Source organism: Lampetra fluviatilis, chromosome 7, assembly GCF_964198595.1.
Source record: "Lampetra fluviatilis chromosome 7, kcLamFluv1.1, whole genome shotgun sequence".
Taxonomy (NCBI): Eukaryota; Metazoa; Chordata; class Hyperoartia; order Petromyzontiformes; family Petromyzontidae; genus Lampetra; species Lampetra fluviatilis.
In genome coordinates, this window is record NC_136281.1 from 6,302,519 (window position 1) to 6,319,897 (window position 17,379).

Here is a 17,379-nt window from a genome sequence, read left to right on the forward strand (position 1 = left end):
TCAACTTCAAGGACAGTGCACATTATCAGAGTTATGTTCTTTTGTTTGTATTCTGACTGCAGGTATTGCGGTCTATGCAAACTTGACTCCTTGTAAAAAGGTGTCAGTTTTGTTGCCAGATAGAAGGGTAAAAAAACAATTATCATATTTTTACTGGCAAATGAGGTTCCCATAGTGTAGATGCTTGCCCCGAGCTCTTATACTCTGATGGTGCATTGTCTTTGAGTTGTGCGCCTTTTGGCGTCATCTGGTCCAACCCATGTGAGACTAGGCTCTAAGGAAAGCTGTCTAGGGTGTGGACCAATCAACTTCAAGGACAGTGCACATTATCAGAGTTATGTTCTTTTGTTTGTATTCTGACTGCAGGTATTGCGGTCTATGCAAACTTGACTCCTTGTAAAAAGGTGTCAGTTTTGTTGCCAGATAGAAGGGTAAAAAAACAATTATCATATTTTTATTGGCAAATGAGGTTCCCATAGTGTAGATGCTTACCCCGAGCTCTTATACTCTGATGGTGCATTGTCTTTGAGTTGTGCGCCTTTTGGCGTCTTCTGGTCCAACCCATGTGAGACTAGGCTCTAAGGAAAGCTGTCTCGGGTGTGGACCAATCAACTTCAAGGACAGTGCACATTATCAGAGTTATGTTCTTTTGTTTGTATTCTGACTGCAGGTATTGCGGTCTATGCAAACTTGACTCCTTGTAAAAAGGTGTCAGTTTTGTTGCCAGATAGAAGGGTAAAAAAACAATTATCATATTTTTACTGGCAAATGAGGTTCCCATAGTGTAGATGCTTGCCCCGAGCTCTTATACTCTGATGGTGCATTGTCTTTGAGTTGTGCGCCTTTTGGCGTCATCTGGTCCAACCCATGTGAGACTAGGCTCTAAGGAAAGCTGTCTCGGGTGTGGACCAATCAACTTCAAGGACAGTGCACATTATCAGAGTTATGTTCTTTTGTTTGTATTCTGACTGCAGGTATTGCGGTCTATGCAAACTTGACTCCTTGTAAAAAAGTGTCAGTTTTGTTGCCAGATAGAAGGGTAAAAAAACAATTATCAAGTAATATGCGATTGTTGTGTTTGTTTTAGGTATTAAATCATTCTGTATCACCAAGGATATCAATTGAGCCAGAAGGCTTGTACACCTGTGAATTATGCTGGGGAGAGAGCGAGGGTTTTTTGTATGTGACAGATGTAACATCTGTCAGCCCATCTGTGCCATGCTTATGTCACACATCCGCCTCTGCCGCAATCGATGCAATTTTACACACAATCCAGTTAATTGTAAAGGTATCGAGATTTTATTTTATGTTTCAGCATATTCAAATAATACAAAATATATAATTGTGTATTTCCTGGAGCTACATTACTCATAGGGATGCACTTTTGGGACTTCTGTTACATTTTTGAGCGTTGGACATGGCTCTTTAATTAATGCCAAAATAATGGGTGTTTCAACATAGGATAAGATGGTCCAGCCTTAGTGTTGTCTATATAAGGGTAAAATATTCACTTTTGCCCAAGTACATGATGTGCTCTTGAAATGACCGAGCATTGATGAACAATCCCATTTTCCAAAAACAAGTGATTTCCGACAATACCAGGACAGCGGTGGTGACAAGTCAGTGAAATGCCAGTACGTCTGTGTCATGCAAAATCACGTTTCGAGCACACAAACAGTTTTGTGAGCTATAAACCTTTTAACAAACACTTTGCCACTGAACTAAAACCATATGCTGCACTCTAGTTAGTTGGAGTGCTCCACTATTCAAGCACAGCTTGCATACACTGTATCTCCCAAGGGCACTGCTCCAAACTTGTGTATGTAACCTTCCTGTCAGATGTGGTGCTATAACATTGACTCCAAAGAAATGTAGAGCTCTGCTCTTGACACTGCAGCTAGCCATATAAGGCGCCATCTACCCTGGGATTTTTTTTTATTTTAGAGTATTTCTTATAGTAAATATTTCTGCTGAAGACGAGTGGTGTTCCCATGCAGGCGCCGCTCCCCTGGGTAGCATACATCCTGGAGGGCATCTAAATCACTCGCTACCCTGGTTCTCAGAACCCAAACTATTCTTGGCCCAAGTGGGTAACATACAGGAGACCGATTTTCACAACTGGCCATACCTCGCTGGGAATAGAGCATGGGCGTCGGATGCGCTAGAATTCAGCCATATTGTCCTGTGATCGTCTACTGTTTTCGTGTCCCCATAAAACTGGCAGCAACTTAAAAAATCATGATCCTGGCACAGGCTGTGAATGATTGACAATTATAACCTGGCCATAATATGACCAATATAGGAGTCATTTATCGGCTGATCATGGGTGTCACGGTTGTTGGACGTGCACAAATCGGAAAGTGTGCATTTAAAAACACATTCGTTACCAATTATACCGAAATGTGCACAATGTCCAACAAACAGCACGTGGTGTGTGGTGTTGGGTGTCATCTTAAACACAATAATCGCTGTCATCTCCTCAGTCGTCATCTATACTCTAGAGGTTTAAATATCGAACGAAAGTAAAGCGAAGCGTACAAGTACGTCGTCTGAATATTTCTACAAATATACGACGTTATAAGTAAGTTACGAGGTTATATATATTCGTGACAACATCGTGTAGATGCCATTTAACAACCTAATGAATGCGAGACTTAGGGACTCAAGCTGTGACCATTAAGAATTGGCTGCAGCAAAAAGAATGCACTCAGTCTGGTTGGACAATGAAGCCACAGTGCAAACTGGGCAGACATGCGCTCAATATGGGGGGGGGCGGGGGGGGGGGCAAGATCTCTCAACGGTTCAACAATGGTCTGGCTTCATTGAGACTCCCAGTTGTATGGACCAACTCTCAATTACTGGTCCACAAATGAAGCACGGGGCAATCGGCGGCCACAATGAAATCAGAGAGTGGTTGGGGCCAATTTACATGCAGGCTCGTTATTATGGAGCTCATTAGCCAATTATGTGTCATTTCATCAATGCTTCTAAAACATTCTGCATATTTAGTAAATGCCCATAATGGAGCCCTTTGGTCAGCTGGTGAATGTACACGAGCGTTAAACCGTGGCCATGATGAATACCAATCAGCACGTTATGGTCTGCCAATGTAAGAGTCTATCTGGCCAGGCAAAGCACTGGGAAAGGAAGTGTGGAAAACTGCTAACTCCATCTCCTGCCTGGGATGGCAGAATTCACATTCTTTCGACTTCGGCGCAGCCATTTTACCTCTCCAATACTACCATCTCATTTATCTCATGGCTTCGAGCCAACATACTGTTCTGGCATAATTAATTATTGTAAACCACTGAAGAGGGGAAAATAAAAGATACACATTTCCTTAGTTCAAGCCCAAGTACCAAAGCTGAATACTGCATGCGAATATGTCAAAGAATCTTATTATGACATGGCTGTGGTATATATATACAGCATGTGCTGCACTGGCATGTCTTAAAACCGTCTCACCATTCGCGAGACTGAGCCAAAGACGCGCATGAAATATTGCCAGCACGCCTTCCAAGGCAAAAGTGCAGGAAAAGGCTCAATCATGCAAACAATATTAATAAAGAAACCAGTAATGTGATGAATGGTGGAGTGGGACAAATCAAGAGGCTTTTTTATTCTGAAAATAAATAAATGACGTAAAGAAAACATGTTCCTTTCACATACATTATATTCCACTTGTAATGTAGCAATATACAATATACCAATTACAATGACTTTGTGATTAACTCAAACTTTTGAACAGACATTATCCGGAATGTAGCCGTGATTGTTATACGTAAGCTTTCACATTCTCAGCGTACATGAACACAATTTCCCACCATTGCAAAGCTATGCAGCTCTTAAAGGCTCAATCATGCAAAGGGAACTTCCTCACAATAGCCGCAAGAATCTGTTCCAATAAAAATTCCTTTGGCAGGGCAAACATTTAAACCACGTTTTTTTTTCCTCTAAACAATGTTGTTAGGCAATTTTTGTTTGTATAGCAATGTGTGCCGTCTTTTATGCACAGTCTACTGCAGGGCCTGTGGCTCCCAGTGGCTCCTCGTGGTTCCATGGATAATGCAGACATGATTAAATACACTAGATTTAATCAAACCACTGCGGAATCCAGTTACATCAGTTTTGTGCACTGTGAGAAAATGTGAATGGCCACAGAAACCCCCCTGGGCCTTCACATAACAATAAACTAACCCAGACTTGTACGAAACTAAGGTCTCCAGGCATGGGTGAGTGCCACTGAGCTGCTATGTAAGACATGTCAAACTCCAACATTTGTTCATTTTACATGAAACTAAATATTTAGAGAGTAATCAAAGAGTGACGTGTAATGCTGAGCAAACTAGGCTTTGAACCATGTGAAATGAGTTCGAATCCTGATCATGGCTAACATCAGCAGCGGGTTATATCTGAATGAGTGCCGGGCTGATCCATTTCACCAGCCCACAAGTAAAGTAAAAAACATGTGTGAAGCCTTTCAACCAGCAGTAGTTTTTACAAAGGGATTTCATGTTATCACTGTGTGAAATATGCAACTAGTACTAGATTTTGTCCACACGTATTTCTTTGGGCAACTTGTGTGTGCTACCTGATCGTTAGAAACTGTTCACATGATAATAAGACAAAACAATTGCACAATGAGCATGAAGAAGAAAGACGTCTGCCTGCAAATATCATCTCATTAACGTCCTGTGTGTGTCGACTGTGTGCTTGAATTCGAGACCCAAATGCAAGTCTCATTGTGGCCTTTATTAAAAAGGCTAGTGTTGTAATTCCCCCCGAAAAACTCTACCAACTAAAAAAAAATTACAGCACATATTTCAAACATCCCCACTGATGGCCTGGCAAGGCAATGAGACTAATTTATTTTCACATGTAATCCTATACTTAAAAAATAACCCGATGGAATAACAAAAAAGAATTACTAGAATGCTACAGCATCATCTTTCATTGTGGCATCATGCCCTGTGATTTTCCCTGAAGTCCACAGTAAGGGACCTCTCAACATAGTACCTGCATGGAAAACGCATACAGGTACATTAAGCAATGAGGGCCCTGTCCGTAAAAGTAAATAGTGAATTGTGTTAAAGACTCAACAGTGGCTAATTGAACCTTATGGCAGTACTCGCATAATGTCCGTGATGCAGTAATTTTTAGTCTGTTGATGGTCGGCGATGCGGCAATTGACTCATGTCGACGAGCTGTACACGATGCACCACCACGGTGCGTACGCGAGCGTTCAGGGTTTCAGCGCAATCGTCCTCGCTGCGTTTCGACATCGCGGAGTGGCACTGATTTCGGATTGATGGGTACCCCAGTCGCGGAGTAAAGTACACCCCTGGAAAAAAAAGTGTCCCAGAAATAACATATTTCATTGCCTCGGCCATATTGTATTATTTGGTACCCCGGGGTACCGCCATAAGGATCAATTATGGTCAGTTTTAACACGAGCTTTTAAAACCTCAGTCAACGCAGGTATCAGTAACTTAGCATTTTTAAAGAAATACTTGTGGTAAGACTAAAGTTATTATTTGCTCAAGAATTTCCATATGTATTGTGTGTAAATGTTAAATGGGTGGCTGGAATGAACAATATTTTATCACAATAAAAAAATAAAATATGAGCAGCTGCTTTAACGATCGTTTTCCTCTCTCAAAGAGTGCTCGACTGTAACAGCACAATCGTAAATTAAATACCTGAAAATAATACCGCAGGTCAGCATTAACAAAAACGGTAATTTTAATTAATCAAAGACACGCCGAGCACACACACACAATAAAAACCTAGAATGTCGAGGCAGCAGCCAGACCTGGGCTGTGAGGAGGGAGATGCAGGTTGCTTGTCTCTCCTTTGTGCACATGAAAAGGGCAAAAGATTTTGTGCCATATGAAACTTGGATTCTGATGTTACAACACAACTTCGATTTAGCATCATTCACCGACTCAGGTGCCAGAAAAAACACTTGCATCGCACGCACATTTCAGAGTGTGCACTCTTCTTTCATTGCCTGATGTGCATTCCACCATAATTCAAGCTGAAATACCCCCAAAGCTATGTAAGCCCATTGCCGTATCACTAAATCACTAATTGTCGAATAAAAGTGACAGATTTCAAGCACGACTTTCTGTAGCAAAGCTCACTATTCCCCGTTGTCATTCTGTTTGCTTTCAAGCAGTCGTTCCAGCCAACATGGGCATGCCGTTTCCTTGTATGGTCAGGGCAGGCCAGCTTGAAGCTGTGTATAATGTCTGAGATTCCTGAAGGCCGGCTGGGAACGGAGATGAGGTCCCTCATTTTAATCATTCTTTCTGGCCGGCTGCAGCTGCACCCACTCCGCACCACAAACCACGCGTCACGCTAAGAACTCCTTGATCGGACACCACAGCTGGGAACACCGATTTCGGGAATGCTGCTGTCGACATTCTCTCAAAGTCGGGTGAAGATATGATTATCCCGTTGCCCTTTGCCGATACCGAATGGGTCAGAAGTATCCCAGCTGTCATTCATGGAAGCTATGAGAGCGGCCCACGCTTCTAAATGTTCTCACGGCCACATTTATTGTTGGGCTCCGATAGCCGACAGAGATTCAAGAATTGTGTTCAAAGACGGCCTTTGAACACAGCTTATGCGTTGTTTGGTGGAACTTGAAACCACGGTCATTGATGTAATACAGTAAGTGATGGCAACAAAAACACAAAATCATTGGTGGAATACTGTATGTAATAATCATCATGGCAATGCAGCGATTTGAACAATATTAATCTCTCCACTCAGTGACTACTAATTCATATCCAGATCCTTCAACTTGTAGGATTTCTAAAACCAGCAATGGACATTAAATGCATGGAGGCTCCTTCTTAATTCAAATACTGGAGCAAAAAAAAATATCCATAGCTACATCCACCCCCCACACCTCGATTCCAAAATTAAATCGAGGAATCGTATGTACGAAGAGCACAGATGATAGCAGCAACAGTCGTTGAACTTGCTGCCTCATCAAGTCAGAGCTGCAGCACAAATTGTGACTTCATAGCGAATATTATTTCAGCTCGTCTGCATGAAACGAGGTCTCTTTTTTGTCTCGATCCTTTTAATGCTCAGAACTTCAATACGTTTGGGAGTGGAAGTTTAAAAAGTTATAACAACAAAGACATTATGAAGAGGAACTTTATACACAGCCTCACATCTACAAAACACTGTGTGGTGCCCTTTGAAAGGCAATATACATGGAGATGTTACACAGAAGCAACTGCGCGTGTGATTGTAGTTGGAAGCTGCGTTGAGCAACACAGAGCACTGCCTACACATGTGCAGTCCGCACAGGCTCATTACCGTAGTAACGGCACTTCAGGATACCCTCAGAACTATGTGCCAACTGTGTTTACAGAGCTGACACATTTAATTTAATGCTGTAATGAGATACAGGCAAAGGCTACATTAACAAGCTTTACATCCAAACAGACAGAATGATAATTTGGCAGCTCTGAATGGTCTTTCACAAGCACCTACTAACCCCTGCCTAAAATAAACAACGGAATAACAAAGCTGGAGAGCCTCGTGCGTTTGTGTAATGTGCAGCCATGAGACAAATGTCAACAAAAACTATCCTGCAATATAATTCTAGAGTTAAATATAGGGCACTGCAATTATACAATTGCATCATAGCTTCAGTTAAAATCTAATTTTACAATATCTACAGGCATAAGAGCAGCTCCACTTACTAAAATGTTTATTATATATTATATTTGACACGCATTGTTTTATAGCATTAATTATTAGCACGTGTTTATAGGGAACCATATGTTTAGCATATAAAATATATCAAAGACAAAGATTTAGATTCAATCGTGTTGATATCCCCATGTTGTGGGGTGGAGTGGTAATGCAGTGGCAAGCGCACGTCACTCTGGACCCGGCAACCTGAGTTTGATTTTCAGGGCACGATTCACATCTGAACTGAGTGACATTCGACTTGGTCACGTGCCCACTCCCTGACCCCACCACACTCAACTTCACCAAACCTGCACTGTTCAAAGTCGTGAAGTACAGCCAGACAACACCCAAACAAGACCACAGGGAAGTGTTCATCCAGCAGTGGATTGACAAAGGGCTGACAAATTTAAAAGCATGCGGTATAATAGGCCGTCGGTAGGAAACCACAGCACAGTAACATTTGCAATCAAAGCTTGGCACAATTAGTTTTGAAACGGTGCACAAGTGCCTTGCGTCTAATTGCTTTCATTGAGACAGCTGGAAGCGTGCCTCGCTCACCACGCATAATTACGAACGCATCCCCATGGGGGCTTCATCTGTATTTCAAAAGAAGGGCCGGGGTTACTTGGCATTCTGCTGCATTATGTTCCATATCGCTAATGCAATCAGGACATTGCTCACTTTTGTTCATTTACGTATCCATGTTGTGAGTAAGAGACACACTTTTGCTGAAAGGTGATTTAACTGACAGATAATGGCGTTTCATATAGATAATTCACGCCAACTATACATAATTATCATCAAAAAAAATGCCCACTTTGGTTGAGGAGGTTGTGCAATTATAAATCAATACAAGTATACATAAGCAATTCACTATGTTAATTTATCTTTGATGCACAGTGACCAGAGATGAAAGATGCAAGGAAGAAATAAAATGGGATACCCTTGACAAAGACTGGATTTTTTAAAACATGAATCACCCACTGACCAATAGGAAGATCATGATGGAGACTATGGTGAGAATGGTGATATGTTACTTGTGATCGACATTGCTATACAGCCGTGAAACCTGGATAATTTGCAGACAGAACGGAAGTTGGCTGGTGTAGAATCGTGATTATTTAAGGAGATTGCTGAACATCACGTGGGTTGAGAGAATGCTAAATGAGTATTTTTACGACCTTGTCGACTTATGAACGTTGTAGCAACTTTGAAGGCACCGAAGATGAAACGGCATTAACTGGTAAACTTGACCATGACTGGTATGATGATGGTAAGATGATGGTCAAGATGGAAAACATCATGAAGTGGTTGGATCACCAGGGCAACAGGAGTGCAACATGTTGAACTTGTATTCTTTGGGTCTTTCGGTAAAGTCACGTAGATAGAAAAAATAATAACAATAAAATAAAATGAAAATCAAGTGAATCAAAAAAAATTAGTGATATTTTTAAAAATATTTATTCACTTTATTTTCATTTGTATTATTTTATTGTTAATATGTTTTTTTTTTTATCTACGAGACTGTATCGAAAGACCCAAAGAATATGAATTCCTGCAGTCACGAAAGCTTTAAGTCATGTTGAACTTGATTCGGTAAAAAATGTTAATACATTACAGTTGACCCCAATCACAGCTTGGCACAAGCGATATATGTGATGATGGTGTCAATAAATAACCCTACCATAGCCGATTTTCACAGACAATGTACATTGTAAGCTGGTTCTAACATGTGCTGTACTTCCAATGAGCCTGTTCATTGTGCTTCATCATTCCCTTGCAGAGGTAAGTGAGCGTTTTGAAATGTATGCAAACTCTCTGGTAATAAACGCCAAGACACAAAAAAACATATCGCTTGCGTTTTGAACGAAGTAGACTTTCTTACCCATGTGAGTACCCACCCGTCTTTTGTTCCGTTGGAGTATTTTAAAGAATAGTCACAGCCTCTAAATTAAGTACTCTATGCCCAAACTGAGTAACTCCCAGGAAATACTATATATGTCAAAAGCAGCATTCCAGATTATGATAAAAGTGATCTAGCACATGCCAGAATTTGCCACGTTCGTGCCGAGATGTATGATAGTGAAGCCTCTCTTCTCCCACCACACGCACACTTTCCAACAAATATCTCCCCTGGTGACCGTCCTTTGCTGATATTATATATGGTATACATTTTACAGGCCAGCCTGGTTCCATATATCATAGATTGAATCTCTACTGGGGCATCGTATTTAATGATCATTGTAAGTTTTTGTAATGACAGTGCCATTTGTCGAACACCATAGCAACAGGAAAAACTTTGTTTGAACTCAGAAGCTCGTTTCCTTTGTTGCTTTACAGACGCAACACAAGAGACCCTCTGGATCTGACCTCTCCATGTCGTATATGATGCAGAAAACTCGTGGGTAATGAGGGTACCATGTTAGAAAAGCAACGGGGGTTATTGGCTATCCCCAACATAAAACAAGCTTTCTTTTGTTGCTTTGCCAAACGCAAACTGTCGTGAAAAATCAGATATGAAACTTAAATGCAAACTTGAGGGGATCCAACACTGCAAACCACAAACACGCAAGAGCTCGGTATTGAATGGCGTGCACGCCACCGATCAGCATTTAGTCATTGATGGACGATGCATATATTTCATTTCATGTCTAGATTTCATGTCTGAGTTATGTAACAGTGACACGTGTACACTATGGGGACCTCATTTGCCAGTAAAAATATGATAATTGGTTCTTTACCCTTCTATCTGGCAACAAAACTGACACCTTTTTACAAGGAGTCATGTTTGCATAGACCGCAATACCTGCAGTCATAAATACAAACAAAAGACATAACTCTGATAATGTGCACTGTCCTTGAAGTTGATTGGTCCACACCCGAGACAGCTTTCCTTAGAGCCTAGTCTCACATGGGTTGGACCAGAAGACGCCAAAAGGCGCACAACTCAAAGACAATGCACCATCAGAGTATGAGAGCTCGGGGCAAACATCTACACTATGGGGACCTCATTTGCCAGTAAAAATATGATAATTGGTTCTTTACCCTTCTATCAGATAGAAGGGTAAAAAAACAATTATCATATTTTTATTGGCAAATGAGGTTCCCATAGTGTAGATGCTTGCCCCGAGCTCTTATACTCTGATGGTGCATTGTCTTTGAGTTGTGCGCCTTTTGGCGTCTTCTGGTCCAACCCATGTGAGACTAGGCTCTAAGGAAAGCTGTCTCGGGTGTGGACCAATCAACTTCAAGGACAGTGCACATTATCAGAGTTATGTCTTTTGTTTGTATTTATGACTGCAGGTATTGCGGTCTATGCAAACATGACTCCTTGTAAAAAGGTGTCAGTTTTGTTGCCAGATAGAAGGGTAAAGAACCAATTATCAGTGACACGTGTGTTTGTCTGCAAACTAGTTGCAAACATATACTATTGGAATCAGTTCGATTGAAGCTCCAATATGCAACAATTGCTGTCGTTGTGATGGAAAAACGTACAATAAAATTAATAAAAATATCAACTAAATCGTTTTTACACGTTTTTTTTCTTTCTTGCAGAGGTATGCAGTACTGTGCTGCAGTTATCAGAGAAATAAAGAGACCTCTACTGGACAATTCTGAAAATTAAGTTAGTTAATTTAGCTAAGCCTCTATTGTACGGTAAATACAGTACTGTAATAATACACTTTTAATACTATAAAACAAATTTAATGCATACTGTATTTCACTACAATACGTAAGACGGTTGTTTAGAAGTCAATCATTTCCTGTCACCTTGGTTATTTATTTTAAAGCTTTCACATTTACGTCATATGTAAGGCCATTTCCTATCCAATAGAATCGTGGTAAAAACTACTACTGATATTGCTGATAAATATTCGTTAGAAGGTGGGTTGTTTGTTTGTGATCTTTGAACATTTGCCCCTTGATTTGTAAGCTTATAAAATGGCTCTTTTGTACAAGTGAAGTTGAGGTAATGAGATGTGACATTTTTGACATGACAAAAGCATTACAGTACCGTAAAATTCTCATTATTTATGATCATTTATGGGCCTATTCATTACCCCCAGCACATATTTCCACATCTCCAACATCACACTACAATACTGCATGTACATGATGAAAAAAAAAAAGCTTGTGTAGCCAGAAATTGCTTGCTCATGCCATCCAGGGGATATTTTGTCCTCTTCCATGCTGCCCAGAAATCCTGGAACAGGTGCAAGTACCCACAATTTGCCCCATCACACGTGACCTGTCAATTCACAAAAATGTGCATTCATTATACTGGACACTAATCGTGACTGAGTAACAAAAAAAGCGTCCTTCAAAATACATGTTTGCGTTTAAGTGCCGAATAAAAGCATTATCCCTAATACAGAAATATATGTTTTACTTTGAACAAATATAGAAAATATTTTGTTACTGTATAATAAAAGTAGTTCACATGGCTTACTTAACCAAACAAAATACCCGTTTCCATGAATGTTGTGGTAATACCTTGACTACATGAAATCAAATATATGTGAGTAAGTATGCTTAGGTATACGACCCAACCTTTGTACACACTCTCAAGGCAAGGCCCTAACTACGGTATCAGAAACACCATGATGATGCAATGAGCAAAAATACAATGGCAGAGGAAGCCTTGCTTACTTTGCCCTTTTAGACAGTCGGTGCAAGTGCATTTTCTCAAAAGACATGTCCACTATACGGCAGCCATCTGCATAATGCGTCAAACCCAAGCTGAAGTTAAATGAAGGGGTTAACATTGACACGTCATACGGTGGTGCCGACTTCTGCTGCATTAGCAAATCTCGCCTGAGCCTTTTTGTGGCACCGGTGTTGAACAAGCAAAGTGATTTACTAATGCTCTGTATGCGGACTACACAGCTACACATGCCATATCCACTACCCACCCATTGCACTGTTAGGATTGTTTTAGATTACACTAAAATTGATCAAAGTTACACTCTTGGGGAGCAGTGGCCTATCGGTTAGCGCACTTCATGATCCATTCCGGTGACCTGAGTTCGATTGCAGCCCACGGCCAACATCAGTGGCGAGTGATATCAACATGCCTTGACCAGCGTGGTGAAGTAGGGTCAAACAACCTACACGACCGGGCAAGGCGTGGAGAATCCTTCGTCTCGCTATTGATTGACAATGGGCGGAAACTTGTTATTAATGTTGTATTATATAACATGAGGGTTGTTAATGGGGAGAGGAAAGGCACTCTTTTAACCCAGTCACCTCGCCCTGATGGTCCTTACTCATGTCACCTCACAACAACACTCCACATCCCCCCCCCCCACCTGACTAGATATGAATAATGGCTTGATCGATAACAATGAGTGAAGCAGCGATTGGTAATGATGAATGTTAGCGTCATCCATAACGATGCTGCATTAAGCTCCATTAAGACTGTGTTCATCTTAGTAAATGGCATGTAAAGGTTTAATTTTTCATTCGTAGCTTTGGGTGTTAATTAAGTTGTCCGTCATCATTTTACATATGTTAGCAACACCTCTGCAATATAATTACAAACTCTAGCTAGGCAGTTCAGATCATTCATGAATAAGTTACGTTATGTATCATGCCTACTCGAGTTTAACAGTGAATATGAACCTCATAAGATAACAAGCAACGCAGATGATCTGTTCCATGATGAAGTGTCTACCGCCGGTATTTTAACTTTGTTACCAACTAAGTGACTGCAAGTACATAACACAATATACCACTAACACCAATATACTCTAGTATCATTCTATGCAAAACGGAAAATCGTTGACATTATATTGGTCAATTCTCAAGAGAACATGTATTTGCAGGTCTGCGTCCAGGTCTTAACAATCACAAATTGCTTAAAGTTGAAGGCGCGTAGCCTTCACAGTTCAATCACGCAGCATTATTGCACCCAAGGATTGTACAGGTGTGTTATATTTACAGGTGAGGTGTATTATTCTTTCAGCACTGGGGTGTACGAGTTGAACAGGTATGTTTCATCCAGGTGAAGACAATATACAGGTGTGAATTATAACACCAATACGTTGCAAAGGTACACATGTTATACACAAAAAGAAAACTCAACACATTCGTCAATGAGACTGCCCTAAAGAAGAAAATACAACAGGTGACGTTTCGGGCAATGCCCCTTCTTCATATCAGAACAACACAGAGCAGGTGCGTTATGGAGCTTTTCTTGTTTGTTCGCGTGCGAGTCGGGGCGCAGGTGAACGTGAAGTGCAAAGGGGACAGCGCGCAGGGAGAGTCCTGGGAGGAAGGCAGGACGGGGGAGGGGGGGGGTCCCTTACCACTCAGCAGCACGGAGCCCGTGGGTGATGCCCCCAAACACCTCCTCCTCCTTCCTCTCGTCCTCTCAGAGAAGAAGAAGACGCGCGCTTCACGCCACAGGGCGTGAAGCGCACATCCTTTTGCATGCGCTCCTCTTGTACTTTAGCCGTGGACTTCGTTAACTTCTGTGCGGTTGAGTGAGAGAGGGAGAGAATGTGTGTGAGTGAGAGAGAAGAGGGGGGGGGAGTGGATGTCAGTTTGCGAGCTGCTTGCCTGGGCCCGGCCGCACCGGAGCCAACCCCTCTGCGGGCGGGCTCCCCGGGATTCATCCATTCATCATGGTCCTCCCTCTCCCCTTCCCTCCCCTCCTCCCCACTCATCCACCCAACCACCCAGCCACTCACCCACCCACTCAGCCACCCCCCGCCGCACACCCCGCGTCACAAGAAAGCTCAATGTGCACTTTCAGAGGGAGTCTGCCTACAACAAGGCTCTTTTCCCCTTCTCCCATTAAAAAAGGGGCATTTGGTGCATCATTTGTCGCTCATTTGTCGCTCTGTCTGCCCACACTTTTCTTGGAACCTCAGTGGTGCGGCATCTAAACTGTGTTGTTTATATTGGGTTTGTAAGTGTCACGTTTGGAATTACAATGCTGAGTAGTATACAATAATTAATAATGTTCTGCGTTTTTAGCCCTTTGTTAAGCTATTGTGTGATGAAGGCCTTCCCGCTCCGTATTGGTCATGGGAATTGTTTGACCATACTTATCCATGCCGGTGATGTTAGCCGTGGCCAGTAATTAAACCTGGGCTTATAGTGAAATGCGCTAAACCGCTGTGCCACTGCTCTACTATAATCACCATTGCCACCACTTTAATAGAAATTTGTCATCAGCTTAACTCATTACTGAATTATATACACCATAAGAAGCATAGGTATCATTTGCCATTGCAAAATTGTACATGATTGATAACTATCATGAAGATGATAATCCAGGTTATATATGTTTACAGTTGCTCTTCAGATGTTCATTTTAAATCCAGACATATTGAAGTAATTATTTTCACCATTACAAAGGCAGTAGATGTCTTTTTCTGTTTTCCAGCATTAATAAAAAATATATAAATGCTGTACGTATGTCTAACCATGTGTTAAACAGCAGTGCTACATTCAGTTTGCATGATTTGGTACAACTGCCAGCATGGATGGGCTAGACACCCTTCACCAAACTATTCACGTGGTTCATGGAAGTGGAAGAGTTAAAGTCACTTTGTTATTAATTATGCAGGCTAGAGAGGTCTATTCTTGGTTTGTGAGAGAGTGGATGATTGCAATCAATTTCCACTGAGTCATATGCTTTGTCATAGTCTACAAAGCCTGTGTATAATGGTGTTTAAAAAAAATTTCGAATGGTGTTTCAAAAATCGGATTGATATTGTTTGGTGGTAGAGAAATATTTCCTAACCCACCTATTTGTTTGCGTGGTTCGTTGCCCTCTTAATGTTCCATTACTTTGTTCCCAATGATCGTTGTGAAGAATTGATATACATACCTCTCTAATGCTCGAGGAGGACGCTGGCTAGATAATGGATGATGGCAATGAAGAGGTCTATCCGCTATGTATAATGTACATGGCTATGTTTATTGAAAAATGTTCTAGATTTACAGTACATTAATAAACTATTTTCAATGGCAAAATAGCTTGTAATATACAGTATATACTGTATCAGTGCTTTTGAAGTAAAATAATGGTATTATGGTATAACAAAATACTTTTAGCAATAATATTTGTATTTCTAACTTGTGTTGAAATATTTCAATTCGGTATACAATAACTCCACACTACCTCTTACACACAATAAAGGCATGCCAAGGATACAATACTTTACAGATGCAAATCCTATCCTCCTTCCTATGGGACCTACAAGAACAGGATACCCTTTCACAAATGTTATTTGATTGTTTATATATTTTTTTACTTAGTTTACGAGTGAGAGAAATATAAAATCACTGCAGGAGATATTTAAAAATATATATATATGCCACACAATCAGTGTCAATCTACCTCAAAAAGGCCACGCACATTTTCCTCCCTGGAGCAATAAAGAGAGTTGAGCTGTAACAAAGACATGCGTCACCGAGTCACGTTTGGTTTTGCATTCCAAATCAAATACCCTGACATAACGCTGGAGTTAATTAAGCCTTGGAATACGCGAAAACCCGTGTACTAATGAAATTATAACACTTGTTTGTAATAAACTATATTAAGTGAAACAGAAAATTGCCTTCGTCGTCTATAGTATAAGCCGATATTATTTAATATAACACATCAACGGACATGCTGACATTTTGGCTGGTTTTCAAATAAAACTGCTAGGTTTTCGTGACTGTCGATTCACATGTAACGTAATGAAAACTACCCCCACAAAGTCATGCGTCTCAATGAATGTATACGTTTATTTACATTAGTCTAAGTACAGCACTGTATTTCTAAGAGCAAATTTAGAACAATATTCAGCTATTATTTCTGATGGTGTAACACATGGATATTTGTACCAGTGTGTGTATATTCATGACTGCTTTTGTACAATTTGCGTTATTACCATCTTCCTCACCCTCAACACGATAACGCAGTAAAAAAAAAATCGTTACAGAGCAATGTTTGAAGACTGCAGAGAAATGGAAGATTCATAGCCCCCATAGGCTCAACTCCTGGCTTGACTATGATGCTGTCTGAAGCATTTATTGCCAGCCATTTAACATATATTTTTTATGCTTTGCAAAAGTAATGTGCTATCATGAGCTAAGTGGTCATATTCCCTCGATGACCAGATGTCCCCAACACATGAGGTAATTGGTCCACCATCTGCTATAGATTACGCACCGTGCTTTTCACATTTCGGAGCCAACTGGTCACTTGAGGAATGTGACCACTCAGTTCACAACAGTCTGATGCTTACGTCGACTGTAAGCCACGTTTACGGTTTTTTGTTGTTATATATCGTCACTTTAAAATTAATTACATACGAATCGCATAATTATTTGGACGAAGAAATGTTATTCGGCAACACTTGCAACTTTACTCTAAGAAGATCACAGGAGGGCCACAGGATCTCTACATCAGAGCCAATGGGGAGAGCTGAGGAATGGAGGTTGGTCTTTCCAGCTGTAGATGGTTGATGAGGATTGGGGTTCTACAGAGAATGCTGAGGCTGTATGAAATGCTTCCATAGGGGCCGCCAGCTGTGAGACCACAGTAAACATGAAAAATGGTGTTGCTGAAAAGTAATAGTCCCCACTCTTTGGTGGGTGTCCTAGTTTAAGATGAGTGAAATAAAGGGAGTCAACGAGCATATAAAAATGTTCACGGAGACA

At 41.0% G+C, this 17,379-nt stretch overlaps 1 protein-coding gene across 1 annotated transcript in view; it reads right to left on the minus strand.

Moving 5' to 3' along the window:
• The window catches only part of LOC144933494 (uncharacterized), an 80,582-nt gene extending 66,298 nt beyond the window's left edge, over nt 1-14,284 (minus strand). The window contains exon 1 of the mRNA XM_078858306.1: nt 14,025-14,284. The gene's annotated coding sequence lies outside the window, so the exon portion shown is untranslated. The remainder of the gene's footprint in view (nt 1-14,024) is intronic.
• Nucleotides 14,285-17,379: the final 3,095 nt, after the last annotated feature.